General features: G+C 33.8%; 1 non-coding gene across 1 annotated transcript; it reads left to right on the forward strand.

Moving 5' to 3' along the window:
- The first annotated feature begins 12,086 nt into the window (after positions 1-12,086).
- Positions 12,087-16,626, forward strand: LOC110640263 (uncharacterized). Its single transcript, XR_009151406.1, has 2 exons — positions 12,087-12,357; positions 15,754-16,626. It is a non-coding gene; the product is annotated as an uncharacterized LOC110640263 (transcript).
- The last annotated feature ends 205 nt before the right edge of the window (positions 16,627-16,831 follow it).

Genomic DNA, 16,831 nt, shown 5'->3' on the forward strand with positions numbered 1-16,831 from the left:
TGGCCAGGATTCTATATGCTTCGACTATTGGAAGTTTAATGTATGTAATGCTGTGTACTAGGTCGGATATCGCATATGCTGTTAGTTTGACTAGCAAGTTTCAATCAAATCCAGGTTTGAAACACTGGATAGCTATTAAGAATATCCTTAAGTATTTGAGAATAATTTATTGTTGATTTATAGAGGTGGCGACCTACAATTGGATGGTTATACAGATTCTAATTTTCAATCAGATATTGATGATAGAAAGTCTATCTCTGATTTTGTATTTATTTGTAATGGAGGTGCAATTAGTTGGAAAAGTTCTAAATAGTGTACAACTATCGACTCCACTATAGAAGTTGAGTATATTGCTGCATCAGATGCTGCAAAAGAGGCTGTTTGGATAAAGAAGTTCGTGACAGAACTTGCAGTAGTTCCTTCCATTGAGTCAGCAGTTCCTCTCTACTGTGACAACAATGGAGCGATCATTTAGCCTAGGGAACCCTAGTCTCACAAAAAATCTAAACACATAGAAAGGCGCTACCACAATGATCAGAGAGATAGTTGGGTGAGGCGATGTAGCCATGCAAAAAATAGCATCAGCTAAAAATCTAGTTGATCCATTCATTAAGGCTATGTCATAAACTCAGTTAGACTAACATCTTGAGAAGATGGGTCTAAGATACTGTAATGAATGGCTCTAGTATTAGTGGGAGATTGTTAGTAGTATGCCATAGAGCATATCATTCTATATGTATCTTGTACATAATTTTATTAATAAAAAGCAATTACACTTTTCTTTTTACATGATCTATTTATATATAATTGAAAAGGTCCATTGATATTTTGTTAGAAATTTTATTCTTAAGTTGTTAAGAATATGAGTGACAGTATTTCTAGCACAAAGTATCATAAATTGGTTCACAATCGAGGATACTTCACAAAAAACATGACTTATCCAGAAAGATTATAGTCATGCTTATTCCCAAAGTATTAATATGAGATATTAATAAGTTGGAGTGGTGAGTCTCCATGCCACATAACAAACATGATAGGCACTTATATATGATAAACAGGCCGAACCAGTGATGATTATGACAAGCACGTGGGGTTTACTCTTGTCAATGCATTGTCATATATCATATCAGTGTATATAATCTTTAGACCTGAGATAACACAGTTATCTTGTATATAAGTGGTTTGAGTTTGATACTATTTTCATACTCGTACTATGTATGGGTATATGGGCATGTGTTGGCTCCTACTTGTTATATATGGAGATAGGTGTTGATCAAGATGGGATCCATTATCCTAAGTAAATAGGGATAAAATCCTATGTTTATTTAATTGTTCTTAATGATTTAAGTTCTTGGCCAGGACAGATAGACTTAGCCAGAAAGGAGTTTCTAACAAGGAAGTCTGATTAATCAAGAATTAGAATTGAAAGAGAAAATTAGATTCATAGCAAATGGAGTTTGACATTAACCATGGTTCCAGCTAGAATTGGGAATTTATAATAGAGAGATCTTAGTGTATGGTAACATATGATTAAAGGTTCATTTAAGGTATTCCTTATTGTTAATTAGGTGGCCATGGCATGCTATGCTAGGTGTTAATCATGGTCTATGAGATGCCTAAAATGATTTAGAGAAATCATTTACGGTAGGGAAGAGTTCCAATGATGTTAAGAGTTAATATCATTTCTTATTGCCAATTAATAATGAGCCTAGTAAGTCACACACCTACACAAGTAAATAACTAATTAAAGTATGAGTTTAATTAATTAATTAAATAGGTTTGGTTTGCAATAAGGTTGCAAAGTCCCTAGCATGACTTGAAATCGAATCTAGGTTGTTGGATGTATAATATAAACAAATGGTGAAATTAATTAATGGAGATTAATTAATTAATTAATTTACATGTGATATAAATTAATTTGAGGGAGAAATTACAATTTTGGATTGAGAACTCAAAATTATAAACAAGAGCAAAATGGTAATTGCACATGGTGACTTGTGGCATCATGAGATGGTGACACATGGCACCTATGTGAGTGTGCCATTTGTCTTCTCATGCTGGAAGATGATTAAATGAAGATTTAATTGTAGCTTGACACTTGTCTTAATGAGATTAAGATAAATATATAACAAGATTGGATCTTGGCTTGACATGTGGCAAGAATTAATTCATTTTTGTCTTACATATATAAAGAAGAAAGAGAAGAAACAATTTATCTTCTTTCTTTTGTTTTTCATTGATTCTTGAAAGAGAAAGCTTGGTTTTCTCTTGAATCAATCATATAAGAAAGAGTTTCTAGTTATTTTACATCCTTATACCTTCACCAAAGCATAAACCCTAAAGTATTAGTGGTTGGCAAGCTTCAAAGAGAGGATTTGGGGCAACCATTGGTGATTCTTGGTGAAGCTTATGGTGGACAAGCTAAAGGGGCAACATTTGGAGTCCTAGGAGCACCCAAAGGGAGTAAGAAAGATTGATTCAGCGCCTTAGAGGTTTGTTGAATTTAATCCCTCTTATAATTAGGATTTACTGAGATTAAATGATAGATACCAATCTTTAATGGCAAATGAACTCGCAATGTGTGGTAAAAGTATGTTTTAGCATGCCTATGGGCATTAGAGGTTGGCTAGGTGCAAAATTAATTTGGTACGCTAGCATGTACCCTAGATGACTTTTTGAATTCCAACCTATTAATGGCCCTAACCATGCTTCCCATGCCTTCAGGTTCTACTATTCACCTGTTAAAAATACTTTCATATCCATCTCATTTTTCCATGTATCAGATCATATCATCATTTGCTCATATAAATTTCTCGTATTCATTTCCAGTAAATACATTTCATTTTTTTTATGTTAAAATGATGTACAATATTTACAAACTATTATACAATCTCAAATTTAATTACATTACTCACTTATGTACAATGATCAAAATGCAAAAGCTAAATAAACATGGGCCCTACCAAAAATACTCTGCTGAGGTGACACCGGCTCTAGTGCAGATCTGTAGTGTAGTTCCTAGTCCTCTGTCTACTGGGCTGTATCTTCAGTACCTACGAGAGGGAAAAATCCATCGCGCTAAGCATATTGCTTAGTGGTGCATAAATTTAAGTAAAAATTACTAAATAATTGAAGATAATTATTCCATGTATAATTTTATAAAGAAATGCAGATTTCATGAATTTTAAGTCATTTACATATTTATTAAACTTTGGGAGCAAATAAGTTTATCAGGATCTTTTCTGCTCATTTATTGCATGTTCAGTCTTATTAAATTCATATCAGTGCCTAAGTAACCTATAACAGATTATAAAGACTGGATACGCGGGAGTATACTAGTTAGACATCCATATGTCTATCATGTATACATCTGTTATGTCAGGCACAAGGCCAATGGGCAGGCATAAAGCCTGTAGAATTGTAACACCCTCACCATAGGTAGTCTGTATATTTTACTATTTCGAAGACTAATGTCTGTTCAAATAGTCAAAATATCTGGAACTACACTTAAATTATAGTGAGGAGGCATAAATTGAAGGAATAAATGTTGAGAAAATATAGAAAACATTTAGAGAAAATAAAATTAAAATTTAGAAAATAAAATAATTAACATAAATTAAAATTTATGAAACAAATTAGGAAAATGAGAAGAGAAAGAAAAGAAAAGAAAAGAAAAGAAAAGCTAATGACATTTTAAAAATTTAAAGTACACAAAAATTAAAAAATATATATATATATAAATAGACACATAAGACAAACCCCCCACCAACCTTCATCTTCTTCCTCCACTTCTTCTCTTTCCACGAGCCGGCTGCCCTTATTCTCTCCTTCCACCATTTTAGCTAAAGCTTCAAGCATGATTTCCATCCCATTTTCTCACTAAAACCTTTAGCACCCTTTATAAAAAATACTCCCCACTCCATAAGGAAGTTATAAATACCCATAAGAAGTAAGGAAATTGAAGTTTAGCAAGACACCCAAAAAGGTTAGTGCTCTAACTACTATTCTTTCTTTTATAAGTATAAGAAGCATGCTAAACTAAGGATAAAATTCATGAAAATCAAAAGAAAAACTTGAGAAAAGGGAGACATGATTTTCGGCAGCCATGGAACCTTAAGGTTTGATGATTTTAAATGATGAAAATGGGTTTTATGAGAATGTTTGATAAGTTTACATGTTTGGGAGTTTGATTGTGTAGTGTTTGTGCAAATTGAAACTTTGAAACTAGAGTTTGTGTACATGAATTGGGGATTTTGTGACATTGTTGAAATTGACCTAATTGAGTTGAGATTGTTGCTTATAGAAGTGCTATGAATGTTAAGTTGAAGTAAGGGAGTTGGAGGAAATTGATATTGGGAGTGTTTGATTTTCAGCAGGTTGGGACTCAATGAGTCCAGTCCATTTATTGAACCATAACTGAAAATGTGTGACTCCAATTGGTATGAGGCTAATTGGAGGTGAAATTAGACTCAAAATATCCCATTTTTGATGCAGACACCATGCCCAAATTTTGTCAAAAACTTGACCTAAACACTGCCCAAATCTGGATGACCAAACACTGAAACCCAGAAAATGACCAAATGAATAGTACGTGTTCATTTGGTCATAACTCTCTCTATACTGGTCCAAATGACCTGAATTTGATATCATTGGAAAGCTTAGATATAGGGCTACAATTTTCTTGAAGACCACTGAACCCAAAAATGCTTAGAACCTAACCTAATTGCTACCCCAAGTTGAGATACAAATCTGTCCAGAACCCTGATGTCCAGAAATTTGCTGGACATGAGCTTACCTGACCAGATATGGAAAAATGGCCATAACTTGGTCCACAAGAACTCAATTGAACAAAACCAGTGGCAAAATGTCCACAAGACACAGACCTACAAAATTGATATTTGGACCAACACCCAAAAATCAAGAGAACTAGGTCAAATAGTTAGAACAAGTCACTGCATCAAAACCTGGGATCTGACCAAACTTCACTTGAGCCCAGAATAGTTTTTTAGTCATATCTCCCTTTAGGAAAATCCAATTGAGATGAGCCATACCGGAAACCTAAGAGATAGAGCTCCAACTTTGTTTTTGAAACCTATTTCAAATTATGAAAGTAAGAACCTCAAACGTCCACTCGTAGTCACTGACCTGAATTGGAATCCTGTTGTCATAGGGTACCCAGGTCCAGGTCAGTGATTTGGATATAAATAATTCTACAAAATTTGAAAAATTGTGAAGCAAAATTTGTAATGATCATACGACATAGGGCAACAATTTCTATGAAGAACACTATGCCTACAAGTTCTGCAACATGTTCCATTAATTAGGTAAACTCTAAGTCCAAAAACTGCCTAATTAAGGAACCAGAATCTGGAAATAAGTCAGTTATGGTTATCCAACCATAACTTGAGTTCTAAAAGTCAAATTGACATGATTCCAAAGAGAAATTAAAGATAAGACATAGGGCAATAACTTCCATGAAGGAAGTGTGGCCAAACAATGGCTACAAACTGATCAAATGGATAGGTAAAAGTAAGACACAAAAACTGAATCTAAAGAAAGGTTCATGAAATAAATTTATCTTATGGTAGGAAATCAACCCTAACAAGCCATTAAACATTAAATTATATGAAACAAGTATGTGGGACCTATTTTTCCACTATAAAGTGACATGAATATTTTTAATAAATAAGTATTAATATTTAATTGCCCATAGTATACCTAAACTTATTTATTTAGTTTGGATAAATTGGTATATCAATTAGATACTACAGATAGCAGTACTTCCCATAAGAAGAATCATTAACAGATAAAATCTATCTGACATGATTGTTCTACAAGCCCAAAAAATGCCTAGAATTCTGGGTAACATTAAATCTGGCCAGCCCTATTCAAATAGTCATATCTTGGGTTACAAAACTCTAAATGGAGTGATTCAAAAAGGGAAATAAAGTTAAGACAATAAGAAACAACTTCTATGAAGAAAACTTAGCCAAATTTTAATAGCAACTTGACCAATGAAATAATGCAAAACAGGACACCAAATCTGAAATTTGGAAATTTCACCTAAAGGGACTTAAAATTTGAGGAAACAACCAAAACCAACAAATTAGGTAACCAAAATGTGGTATGTGGGTGAAATTGAATTCCCATACCTATTAAGCATGAGAAAGTTAACAAATTGACTTGAATAGTATCGTGAATAGTAAACTCGAAATGCAAATTTTAAAGAACGTCAAGTTAAGCATATTAAAGCTAGAAATAAATAGATTTGGAATTGTTTTGGATTTATGATAAATTATGATACTGAAACACTGTAAAATTGTGTGTTTTAGTTAAAAAGAATACCAGGAAAGAAGCCGAGGCATCGAGTCAAGGCCAAGAGGCGACTCGCATAAGGTTTGTGCACAACATAAAATGTTCTTTAAATTTATCTTTGCAAAGTACATGAAGTGAATTGTGATTTATTTATATTGCCAAATGCTGATTGAAATGCACACTATACTTTTGATCTAAATTGTTGGAAATTTAATGATATGTGTTTTAATTGTCAGTAAATATTTGGTAAAATGTTAAGATAGTTTTGAAACCACAATGTCATGACCATTTATTTGAAGCCTCACTAGCATGACTAGTGGGAGGGATTAGTTTTGAATTTTGATTCTCTCTCTAGCTGAAGTGTTGAGGTGTGTGCTAGTAGAGGAAGAAATTGAATGGGTAACCATAGTTTGAGCTAGCTAGCCTGTAACACCCTCCCGATAACCACTCCGTACATCCTACTGTTCCGGTGACCGGTGTCGGCCCGGACAGCTAGAATGTCCGGAAAAATATTTAAACTAAAGTCAGGAACCATAATTAACTCAAATACTAATAAGAAAAATTTAGTAAAAATTTTAGAAATAAAATACAACCAAGTTAAGCAGTAGGTGCCTAGCGATGGGTAACTGGAGGAAGTTGCGGTTCTCGCAACGAGGAGCCCTAGACCCGGGGGAAAAATTATAAAATAATTTTTGGGACTCCAGAGAAGGGTTATTGAGGTTCCCATGGCATTAGAATGCCAAGAAAATACCTAGAAAAATTTTTCAATCGGTACAGACAATTTTGACCCGTTAAGCCAAACGGAGGGCATTTTGGTCATTTTGCCTTCAGAGGTGATTTTTGGCCGACTTGTCCAGTTGAGTAAATAATTAATATGACATAAAATATGAATAAACATTACTAGAAATTAAATTGAAATTGAGTAGTGGAGGAAAGAAAAGAAATTGAGGAAAAAGGGCTATTTATGACATCATGGTGATGTCATTTATAATTACCAACCAATCACAATTAAGCCCTTATTTGACTAACTAATAAAGAGACAAATTGAAGACTAAATTCATCAAAGATCCAGCAGCCATCTCCTTCCCCAAAACCAGCCAAAAACGTAGAGAGAGAAAAGAGAGGGTTTCCACCATAGTTCAAGCTTCCAAGCTTTGAAACCTTGCTTATCTTGCACCAAAAACCCTAGATCCCTTCAATAAAAATTACCCCCACACCTTGTTGGAGTGTTTGGCAGCCAAGAAAAGCCAAGAAAGTGAAGGAATTGCTTGGGAAAAATCTGCCCTAATCAAGGTTAGTGCATTAGATACTTAAAACTCCTTTTTTCATGATTTGCAACTTGAATTGAGTAAGAATTTTAACTAAAATGAACAAGAATTTTGTGTACACATACTATGAATTTTTGGAAGCCCTTGTGAAGGAATTATTTTGATTGTTTTGATGTACTTAAAGTGGGCTATAGATCAAGTTTAAACCATGTGTGTATGTGATTATTGAAGGAGCTAATAATTAAGGTGTTGTGAAAACCTATAATGGAACTAGGGTTTTGAAGAGTGAAAAATTGGCTTGGCTTGGGAAATTGTTAGAGCACATTTTAATGGTCAATTAGTGACCATTTTAGGTAAGTTGACCATAATTAGAACTGAAAAATAGTATGGTAAAGTGAAGGTGAAATCGCCTAGGACAACAATGGATTGAGATTTCAGTCCAATTACACAGCCATAACTTTGGCTGTGTTGGTCCAATTGGTGTTTGGCCAATTGGACATGAAACTAGGCTTATAATGGCACATTTTTGCTGAAGAAACCATGCCCAAAAGACCAAAGCAAGAGGACCAAAACTTGGCCCCAATCCAGACAACCTGCAACTGATTCTGCAGAATTGACCAAATGAACAGTACCATAACTCACTGTAGATATGGTCAATTGACCTGAAATTTTTACAGAAACAAGTTAAGACATAGAAAAACAACTTTCATGAAGAAACCTACCCCAAATTATGGCCAGAACCTAACCCAAATGGCAGTGGCAGTCACTGTTCATGTTACTGTAGATATGGTAATTTTTGCAGATTGGTAATCCGGCCAGCTTGGGTTTTTGAGCCATATCTGGAGCTACAAAACTCCAAATGGAGTGATTCAAAAAAGGAAATTCAACTAGACAAAATAAGGAACAACTTTCATGTTTTACATTTCTTCAAATTCCCACAGAAACAGTGTCCAATGGAACAGTAAATTTGACTCACAAAAACTGAAAATTCTGCTTGTGTTGGTTTAAACTTTGAAATGGTATAAATGCTTAATGCCAACAAGTTTGGAATGCCAAATGTGGTACGTAGGGAGTGCCAAAGTCAATGTACATATTTTTATTCTAAAAGTCAACATTTTTGTTGACCAATAAGATGAATAGTGACACTAAAAATTTGAAATTCACAAATTGAAGAATTTAAAAGTTTCAAATGCCCTAGTATACCTAACATGATTGGTTTGGATAGTTTGGCATACCAATAGGGTTCGATTAGCGATCGCACATGGCAATATGCCATTCTGTGATTTTATGGCTTTTAGCCATTCGACTTTGTATTGAGCTTTGGCCTTGTGCACGATATATTCTGACTTGTTAGTCATTACTGCCAGGAGATGCATATATGACCGATGGTGTGTGGCCCGAGTACTTGATACGGTGCGGTTACCGTTATCGATCCGATCGTCTAGTGTAGGTTACTTGGGCAACCAAATTAATAAAATTGGACAAAGAAAAAAATATACAAATACAAAGCAAATGAAACAGATACAAGCAAAACACATATAATTTCAAGCAATTTTATTTTATTATATAATTGCACCACTAAGCATTATTGCTTAGCGCGTTGCTTTGCCACGCGTAGGTACGGAGATACAGATCGTGAGCCCGATGGGCCGTGCAGGTGAGTCCATCCTGCGATTACGCACGATGTCCGTGTCACCTCAACCTGCGATTGCATTGGTAGGACATTAGGTGTCATTTTGACATTTTGTAACTTAACTTTGTTTTCTCATATGTAATTAAACTTGTGTAATGTATATTGATGTTTATGTAAATTATGAAAATTGTACTTGTGAATGGAAAAGTAAATGTTTACTTGTGATTTATATGTGATCATCACATGTGATGGATGATTGAGAACTGGAATTGAAATGTTGTTGAGATCTTAATATTGAGATTTTGCTGATAAATTGAAGTTGGGATTGTTTGGTAATTATTTGGAAGTGTTTTTAACAGTTCAAGAAGCTATTTTCTCCATTTTTAGCTGGTACTCCGCCGGATTTTCTTTAAAATTTTCGGAACCTCAAATAAATAATAATTTCGATAAATGGCTTAAATAAATCATATTTCATAAATTGGCTTCAAAAGCATGATACAAATTAAGTAAGGTATATTAGAGTGTGCCAGTACACCGTGTGGCATTACTTACTCGGGTATACTGTACACGGGTAAGGGGTGTCACATAGCCTTGTGATTTCTCATAAGCCTCTGGCTATTGAGATGAATATTATTCTGAATGACATGATATAACTGTCTTTTTATGAATATGTTTTGAGACTATTTTGACTAAAATTATAAATTGTCTTTTGTATCCACGTTTCATTTTCAATACTGTATTTGAATAAATGTGATTTGAATTATGCATAAAATGCTATTTTAGTATGTTGTACACCACTGAGTCATAGTACTCAGCGATGGTTGTTTATTGTTGTCATAAATAGAGGGACTAGTGGAGCAGAAGAGTGAGCTTCTGAGGATTTCGGAGCTATGTCCTTGAGATTTTGTCAAGTATAATTTTATACCCTGATTGTAATGTTTATTTTGGTATATGTAAATGTATGTACATGTATAAACTGGTCATGAGTAGTTGTATAGATTTTGTAAAAATAATATTTTGGATCTTCTAATGTATATTTTGGGTTGATGAATATAAATTAATTTTTCTTTAATGAAATATGAATAAAGTTATTTAGTATTATTTTTGAAGACAATTGATTTAAGAATTGTTTTGAATTATGGAGTTGGGAGAAATGATGTTGATTTATGTTGTGGTAGTGGTTGATTTTGATGAAAGGAATTATTGGAAGTACTTTTACAGGTATTTGAAGAACTGTTTTTCTCAAATATAAACTGCACTCTACTGAAATTTTTCCAAAATTTGCTTAAAAATAAAAATGAACAAAAATTTTAACTAATTTTTAAACTTCAATTAAATATTTTTAATATCTGCTATGAACGCTCATCACTTTCAAAAAGTAAGTAAGAAAATTGTTTTAAAGTCCTTTGTAGTGTATTTAATAGGTTATCGGTAGACGAAGTCAGTAATTGATTAGGTATACTACGGATCATGTTATGCCTTACAGAGGGGTAAGGTGTGACAGTTACTACCTGTTTCCTTGAACTTCTCATCATCCAAGATAACTATGGTAACCTCCTCTACCTTTAAAGTCTCCTTCCCAACTGTTAGGGCTATTATTAAACTTTTATAAGATTGTGGGAGAGAGGTTAAAAGTAAGAGAGCTTTATCTTCTTCATCAACCTTCACACCAGCACTAGCCAATTAGGTAACTAATTTATTAAAAATATTAAAGTGATCCCTTACATCAGTACTTTCATCAATTTTGAGTTGGTACAACTCTTTTTTCAAGTACAAACAATTTGTAAGAGATTTTGACTGTATAGGCTCTGCAATTTCTTTCACAAAATAACAAGTGAAATCTTCTCCAAGACATTATACTTCGCATCTGGGGTTAATGCCAATCTAATCATACTCACAACCCTTTGTTGAAGCTCCTACCAATCATATATTTCATGGTCACCAATTGCTTCTTGTTCAATGCTTTAATTAATCCTTGTTGTAAAAGGATATCAGTAATGGTACTTTGTCATAAACTAAAATTATTTTTCTCGTCGAAGGGCTCCACCTCAAATTTTGTATTCTTTATTTTATGTGAGTATATTTTTTCATAACAAATAGTATCAGAGCTATGGTTTGAGATGTCAAAGATGACAAATACAAAATTTATTGACAGAGTACGCTTACATCGAGTCATGTTAAATTTTGTGTTCTTTATTTTGTGTGAGTATAGTTTTTTCACAACACGGATGAAATGAACATTATATAAACTAAAATTACAAAAAAAAAAATTCCACATTAATTATAGCCTTTCTATTTAAGAAGTTGGGACAGTGAAAGGGTTCTTCTATGCAGAACTTCTTCCTCTTAATATCAAGAGTAAATTCAACACCAAACCTACACTGAATGTCTTCAAATTCACCACAATTAAATATCTCAACAATCAATAATATCTAGAAAAAACATTATCTCCAATCAAAGAGCAAAAATAAAAAAAATCCAAAGTGGCTTAAGATGACCTTTTGTCATTTATTTTTTATTTTACAATTTCATATTCGCAAAAATTTTTTATAAATCCTAATATATAGTTATTTAAATAAAATTTTAAATGATTTAACCAACAAATTTGATAAGATTTGAATATCAAATACTGATACTGATTTAAATTCCTGATGTTATTTAATCAGATTAATATACCAATTATTACAAATAACTTGCATTGGATTACAATCGTCTAAGGAAAGCACTAACAAAAAATTAAGAAAGAAAAATGAATCATCCACCTCTGAAACCGGAAAGTCTAAGTAAAGAAGGATAAGGACAAGAGTGTGCGGGCCCCAAAGCGGACTATGGACCACCATTTCTGTGCATTTATTTATTACCACTTATAACGATCTGATCTGATGGAACCGTGTCTGAAACACTTTGGTCTCTTTTCTCCCGTGTGTCTCTGTAATCATTCTTTTATTCATTTCCCTGAGAGAGAGAGAGTAGACGATGATGGAGGAGCAGTGTTTAGACTATGTGCTTGTACCTATGGGCATGTTGGTGCTGGGAATATACCACTCTTGGCTTCTTTTCACCATTCACAAATATCCTCGCCGCACTGTCATTGGCATCAATGCTGATTCCCGCCATCAATGGGTTCATGCAATTATGACTGTAACTTCCCCCTTTCGATCTCCACTTTCTTCTTTTCCTTTTTTTTTTTTCTTTTTTCATTATTAGAGAGATTCCGTATTTCCCAAAAGTTGGTTATTTTCGCCTTCTATGATCCTTTGAGATCATTCTTCTTTCATCAATTCTTTGGTGGTTCTTGTTTTTATAACTGTACTCTTTTATAGCTTAATTATTAGTGGAAATGAAAACCCTTTATTCCTGTTTAACTTTAGTTAGACACTGAGATGCCTTAAAATCTGTTCTTGATTTTCCCGTTTTGCCTTTCCACTGTGATTTTTAATTTTGGAGTGTGGGGTTGGGGGCGCTGGTGTCAAATGCTTGTGGTGTTTTTCAAGATCCTGTGCCTGCTCTTTGTTAGTAGATAGGCTATTCACTTTTGGCCGCTTCTTAGTTTTCGAGAATTTCTTTCATTGAAAATTTCTTGCAGTACTTAATCTTAATAAAAAAGCTAGCTGGGTTTTGGTGAAGATCAACTCATTACATGTTTTGAACATAGGAAGAACACCGCTTTGGACTTGTCCAATAGCATTCACTGTCCTTTGCCCATGTAGATACTATTTGCTGTTTGTAACGAGTTTATGTATTTTCAAGTTAATATTTTCTGTATGTATTTTAATTATTAATTGTGTGGTTTAACTAACAAGAATACATTTCCGTTACCAGGAAGAATCCTTGTGAGTGATTATTTATTTACTTTTTATTTATTTCGTTATTTAAGAAAGAAGATAATGGCGTGTGAGGTTTGGTTGGGAACTTTAAAAATTTTATTTGTTGAAGCGAAGTGGTTCAAGAGTTCATCTTTCAATAATAAAACAATTTATTAACTAACAATAAGTGTACATATGAGACACAAGGTTACTGTTACTAGCCTACTGCATTCCAGAAATATGGAGGGTTAATTTCTTTCTTTTGCTTTTTTAAGTGTTAGCATGGTGTGGCCAGGGGTCAGTATTTCCTATTAGATTATTCATGGTATGGGAGTTAGAGTTGGTAAAGGCTTTTGGATCTTTGTACCTGGATTTGTTCTAGATAATATCAGAATCTGCTTTTGATGGACTTATTAGATTATTATAAGAGAATTTAGACCTACTATTCCTAATAAAATGAAGCATTAGCCGTCTACTTTCACTCAGGAGCCTTGGAATTAACTTTATTTGGCATCATGGATTTCTTTTTTGCCTTTTTATTTGTTTTCACTAGATTTATTTTGCAGAGTGGATGGCCGACTTCATGTGGTAGATGAAGCCGTGCTTTCCTTTATAGGTATCAGTGGCTGTTTTTTTTTTTAATCCATGATAGTTTACATATGATCCATCATACTGCTAGGAATGGCAATGGGGTGGGCCGAGAATTATTCCCCATTCATGTCTTCCCAACATTCCTCTAGTGGGATTCCCCATCTTTGTCTCTGCAGGATCCGTATTCCCCCACTTGTTTCCCTTTGTTTTTCATTAGAATTTCAGTTTTAGTTATATTGAAATTCAAATAAAATATTGATATATTACTGTTAAATCTAAACATGAGTTTTAAATTAGGTATTGGGTCCTCAGGTTTTAGGGATCCCTCCCCAGCTCTAGAACCAGACCAGTGGTTCAGCCCACTTTTTTTTTTTTTAAAGGAAAAAAATGTCAACCGTTGGATTATATCAAACTTGGAACTGAAACCTCACTGTCTTTGAACTGGTCTGGAAATGAAACCTCCATTTCTGAACAGTTTTTGAACCAGACCTATGTGGTCGGTTTAGGGCATTTCCAGCCACAAACTAGAACTTCCAATTCCAATCGGGCTGATATATATATATAGTCAACCACTAATGTATAGTTTTACCACTTCTAACTACTTTTCTTTATTTTTTATCTATTGTAATTCTAAGTGATGGAGATTGTTTGTGTTATCTCAAGAAATGTAGCCATATTTTAGTGATTGGTTGTCTCATCTTGAGGATATAGTCATGTTTTGAAGGTTGAGTGCATCATATCAGTTTGTTGTTTTATGTATGAAGATATGTCATATTATGTCAGTGGGTGATGTCTTGAAGACCAACCATGGTATCTTAAGGTGGCGGAACCATGTTAAGGAATAGAGATTGGCTGTAGCCCATGGCCAGATTTTTTAATTAAGAATTGAGCAACATTTAGGTGTTCATGGACAAAGAAAAGGAGAACTTCAACCAACTTTATTTGTGCAAAGTGGATCTCATCTCCATTAGTGTTCATGACAATTGGTAATGGAGGAATCAGCTGGGATAGAAGCTCTCTTGATTCACGAGGACTTTTGATAGAATTTGGAGCTAATCCGGATTGCAAGAGTTGAGTTTTTATCCTTTTTTTTTTTTTTGTGCCTTCTTTGGCAGGCATTATCATGACTAAATTGGGGATTAGAGCTGCATGGATGATTATCGAGGTTAAAGATACTAAACTTGTTCTTGGGCTTTTTTACAGTTTTAAGGTTGAGTGGTTTCATGGCATGATATTAGAGTTTCTTTCACCAAAAGGTCTAAAGTTTGAATATCGCTCTTCTCATTACTAAATTTCAACACAAGGTATGGCAGGGCTGCATTTTTCAAAGTAGGTCTTGTTAGAGATATTAAAACGTTTTCATGGGCCCTTACAACAAGTACAAGCTTTTAAGTTGATTCTTTTTTACCGAGTCCTGTGAGAGAGCTTTCCTAGTTTGTGAAGTTCCTCGCTCAATTTTGTAGCTGGTTAGGATTACATGGTTTGATCATTATCTAGAACTAGAAGCATCCTTGGGTGAAAATTCAAAATTATACACTTATCTTACTCTTGGATTGTAATTATGATTCATTTAAGTCTATGTAAAGGTTAATTACTGTAAACTACACCCCTCCATGGATTCAGTTCTCAATTAGCTTTACTTCTATGCTACTTTTTCTGCAATAGAACTCTATGTGTCATCTTCTTGATCGCCATTAGTAAATTCAACTTCTTCAGTTTCCATAGGTTAAAGGAGGTCTTGCCTAACTTCCATTGGTTAGAATTAAAGCTGCATTCCCTGATTGTTGATTGCTTATGGTTGGCAACAAGAAACTAGTATCGCTCCTAATCTCATTGTGAAGATTTTCTTGAAAAACACATGAAAATTAGTTTTAGATGTGCTTAAAGTAAACTTTGAACTACATGCTTGGCATATATGAAAAGCCAATGATGGTATCTACTTTGTATGGATGGCACAGACTATAATTGATGCATAGCAAGGAGATTAGAGTCCATAATCCATATTTAAGGCTTGGTTAATCGTTGTTTGAGCAAGTACTGTTTATTGTTCATCTACACTTTTTCTTCACTGAAATTTTATTTTAGAATTTAATATCTATGCAAATTCCAATTTTGACAATATTGACTTTGTAATTCTCAGGATCCCCTGAAGAATGGTGTGTTGGCAGTTCAAACAATGCGTAACAACATAATGGCATCGACGCTTTTAGCAACAACAGCAATCACTCTCAGCTCATTGATCAGTGTGTTTGTGAGCAGCACATCAAACTCTGGCAACACAGCCTCACAAATATTATATGGAAATAAGAGCTCCATTGTTTCTTCAATAAAGTATTTCTCTATTCTGCTGTGCTTCCTCGTTGCCTTTCTTTGCAATGTGCAGTCAATTAGATACTATGCTCATGTTAGCTTCCTGGCTACTGTACCTACATCAGTAGGCAAAAAGGATTCCATTGAGTATGTTGCCAGAAACTTGAATCGAGAAGTTTCTTCTGGTCCCTCGGATTGCGAGCTTTCTATCTATCGTTCCCTCTATTTCTATGGATCTTCGGGCCAATGCCCATGTTTGTGTGCTGCTGCACGATGTCATTGGTTCTTTATTTCTTGGATACGACTACTAGTTTTACCCGGCATCTGCACAATCACTCTTTCAGAGAGGAAATGAAAACTGATGATGTAGAATCAGCTGTTTGATCTTCCTAAGTGCCATTAAGGATAGAATTTACTGAGAGTGGCTGTAAGTGCTCTGAACAAACATCTTAATGTCTGCTTAAACTCCGATTAGCAACTTGTATATATATATATATATATCATTAGGTTTCTTAGTATACATACATTGTCTTCAAATAGCCTATTAACAGTATCAAGTTGTGTTCAAATGTGCATGTTCAAATTATTAAGTTGGAAATTTGTTGATATTATATGAACGCAGACACTGGTGCTTGTAGTTGGTGGATTGTAACAAAACAATTTTGAATTTTGGCCTGTAAGTTTTATTAGCAATTCTAGCTGATATCTTAAGTAGCTTATATGGTTTTTTTCTTTTTTATTTATTATATATATATATATATATATATATATATATATATATATATATATATATATATATATGAAAAGCTTTATTTGGTTACTTTGTGCTACTTTGTTTTTTTTTTTTAATTCAAAATTTGTGCATTTTATCTCATAAAAAGAAACATATATATATATATATATATATA

Source organism: Hevea brasiliensis, chromosome 9 (assembly GCF_030052815.1).
Source record: "Hevea brasiliensis isolate MT/VB/25A 57/8 chromosome 9, ASM3005281v1, whole genome shotgun sequence".
NCBI classification, from domain to species: domain Eukaryota; kingdom Viridiplantae; phylum Streptophyta; class Magnoliopsida; order Malpighiales; family Euphorbiaceae; genus Hevea; species Hevea brasiliensis.